Source organism: Sinocyclocheilus rhinocerous, unplaced genomic scaffold (assembly GCF_001515625.1).
Source record: "Sinocyclocheilus rhinocerous isolate Xijiao unplaced genomic scaffold, SAMN03320098_v1.1 scaffold63, whole genome shotgun sequence".
In the NCBI taxonomy this organism is placed as follows: domain Eukaryota; kingdom Metazoa; phylum Chordata; class Actinopteri; order Cypriniformes; family Cyprinidae; genus Sinocyclocheilus; species Sinocyclocheilus rhinocerous.
The window spans coordinates 52,568-56,335 of NW_015659563.1; positions in this window are offsets into that span (position 1 = coordinate 52,568).

Genomic DNA, 3,768 nt, shown 5'->3' on the forward strand with positions numbered 1-3,768 from the left:
TTCATTTGCTTAGTTGTGGCTTTGATAACTAGTGACCTCAATATAGGAAGTACACAGTAAAATAGTTCTCTTCCTATCAATACTGCAATTCCTAAAAACATTCCCAATTTAGTTAACTATGCTTCCCTTGCTCCTAACTTTAGATCAAACCAATCTCACATTTGATTATCTTTTCCAGCATTTGCTTTATCTTCCATTCTTAGGTTTTTTTATTTGATCATTACTTCACTAACTGCTCCTTCTGGAGCATTATTATTTGGTATATCAACACAGCATTGTTCCCCAAACATAATACATACTTTTCCTTTTTCCAGTTAACAAATAATATAAAGCTATTCTATTTTGCTATGTCATTCTGCTTGTAGCGTCCAATTGCTCTCCAAGAAGTGTTAAGGCCCCATCAGTGTTATTAATTAATCTTTGCTGATTGTACTTTATGTAATTTAATTAATCCCTACTGTAATTTTATTTATTTATTTATTATTATTATTATTATTATTATTGTAATTTAGAAATAATATTGATTCAAACCCTAATTTAACTGCATCTCTTGTATTAAATTCGTTAGGTATGCCTTTAGGTTGAACAATTGAATTTATATAATCTTCCTTTTTCACTAACTAACTTTACATTGTGGTATTTTCAATATTTTGCTGCATTTCCTTTAATTTGCCCATGTCAATAGTTCCCGTCTTTTTATAACATTCAATTCTTGATCTGCCATTAATTTTATTTTTCCTTGTGTTTATTTTTTTTTTATTATTATTTATTTTATTATCATACTATTGACCAATTACGGGTTTGGATGCGCAGTAATTCAGTTGCTTCTCTGTAGTTTGTTGTAGATTGGAGAAACTGGCACCAGTATGGGCATAATGCCATTTTTTTGGGTACAGTTTCTAATGACATTTTTCTCTCTACCTCTTCTATTCTTCTATTAAGCATTTACCTCCCAGTTTTATTACATCTAATCCCATTTCACTAGATAGTCCTGGACATTTATTTAATCATTGCAACAGTACATTTTGTCATCTTGGTTTGTTTAGGCCTATTTAAAATGAGACACATTTGTTTACTTAATTTGTTTTTGTTTTTTTTTACAATTATTTTAATCTCCAAACTGTTTTAGATAGTTCTGCATATAAGACTTGTCTTGTTTCAAAGCAAACTATGCAGCTTTCCCATTTTTGTTTTTTCTGTTGTGTAATTTATCCATTTTTACCAATTATTTTCTTCTACCTTTTCCCATAAAAAAATTTGAATTGCCAATTTTCTTATAACTGATATTATGTTGTCATTTACCAATGTGTCTATTTTGTCTAGATACTTTTTCCTCCTTATCTAGTTCTTGTTCTTTTTGGATTAAGTCAAAGCTACTGCTAGATTCAACTGAGGGGGTGAAAGCTGATTGTAGGGAAGTCTGGGTGCTGTTGGCTACAGCTTGAGCTTGTAGAATTAGATGCATGTTAGCACGCCCTTCATCCCTCACTTCATGCTGTGTGGAGTTGTTGAAGTGGTTCTTATTGATGGAGCAAACCATTCCTTGTCCTTTATAGAACTGCTGTCACCTGTAAATGGAAACCTTCAGAGTTTTCTGTTAGTGATATCAAGCATGCTCATTTGCTCATCTGGCCATTTGTCCTTCTTGGTGTGACCTGTGCAAATTTCATTTGGGTTGAGGGCTACCCTGGCCCCTTTTTTGAGCTCTCACAAATCCAGTGCTGTCAATAAAATGAGTATAGGGTTAATACCCATTTTCTATATTATAATAAAGAATTTGGTTTTACTCAGTTATCTGCATCCTTACTATTTTTCAATTCATTTCAAATTTATTCTTAACAATTTGCTAATTCAGTTATCTCTTTGTTTTATAAACTGAGTTCCACTATGGGCTGTTCTCTTCACCCTCAGGAAAAGTCTCAAGTGAAAGAATCACCTTTTCCTGCTTTAAGTCAGTCTTTCTCCATGCTGAAGTCTAAACTTCTCTTTCAGGAGGGGAGGTGAGCGTCCATCAACCCCTCCCTCTTTTTCTCTCTGCAGCTGTCTTTGCTTCTTCACCACTTTGTTAGACAGACTCAAGTTCATTGCTTCCCTTTGTCAAAGCACTGTTCCAGAAGTCATCTGAAATTTGAACACTCAGAGACTGCATTAATCAAATTGAACCTTTGTAAACTCTGACCAAATTGTGTCTGAGCAATACTACCTTTATTATCTAAGTATACTGCAATAAAACAAAATTATATTTCCTTTTACAACAGCATGACATGCATATGGTAAAATAAAGACCCAACCAACATAAAATTCCTTTTATTTAAATATTTAATCAACAAGTTCCATTATTATTGTTAAATAGCTTTTGAATCAAAATTTCTATGAATTTGGTCACCCAATCTTGCTCTGATTCAACATTGCACTACACAAGTTATCTTTTAGTTAACTCCAGTCTAAATTTCTTAAACTCTGTAGTGGATTAACTTTCATACTTTGTCCCAGGGATAACAAGATACAAATTTTAGAAGTATTCAGTTATTAAATATAAAGTTTTAAGCACGTGCCATCTTTTTATTCATCTGTTAAGACATGTCATTTAATAATACATGTATATCTTATTTCAATTAATCTATTATTATTTCAATAATCTGCAAAGTCCATATCTTGGCATACTTTCTTTTCTAAAACAACATTCATACAAGTCTCTTTATTGTTTAGGGCTCACAGACTCATTCACTCTTCTCCAGCACAACTCCAGCTGTGTCCAGGAGGGGCACACCTTTTGCTCCACCAGATATAGAGTTTATTTTCTCATACAACCACAACAATATTCATACAAGTCTCTTTATTGTTTAGGGCTCACAGACTCATTCACTCTTCTCCAGCGCAACACCAGCTGCGTCCGTCTCCATGACCTGATCACACTCAAGTGACAGTTCAGGAGAGACACACACCTTTTGCTCCACCAGATTATAGAGTTTATTTTCTCATACAACCACAAGTTACAAATACACTCAGACAGACACAGACACATACATTTACACAGACTACTCTACACTCTTCCTAAGTGACCTGTCAGTTACTTGTTCTTTTACTGATACACTTCCTCAACACAGTAAAAAACAGCACTCTGCAGGATTTTTTGCCTAGCTATAGGACTTTGCGCGCTTTCCTTTACTGTATCTGCTTAAAATAATGTGTTTTTTGAACCTTAAACCACATAATCACATTTCATTACACCAAATACACAAAATAATGTTCTTTTTAGCAACATCATATGACCCCTTTAACACTTCATGACTGAGAGCAGAACAGAACAGAATCTTCATCATCACACAAGACAAAACAACAACAATGAACAAGATCATCATCCGCATCTGGACCATTGCGGTATTTATTCAAGGTGTGACAATACTTTTTGATATGTTTATTAAAGGGATAGTTCACCCAAAAATGAAAATTCTGTCATTAATTACTCACCCTCATGTCGTTCCAAACCCGTAAGACCTCCGTTCATCTTCGGAACACAAATTAAGATATTTTTGATGGAATCTGAGAGCTCTCTGACCCTCCCATAGACAGCAAGGGTACTACCACGATCAACGTCCAGAAACGTAGCAAGGAGATCGGTAAAATAATCCATGTGACATCAGGCAAACAGCGTATGTTGTTCTGTGTCAACATACGCTGTTTGCGTTCAGTGGATACTCTACAAAATGGCGCTAGGGTGACGCGGAGGAGACGAATTGTTGAATAAAGTCGTTTTTTTTTTTTTTT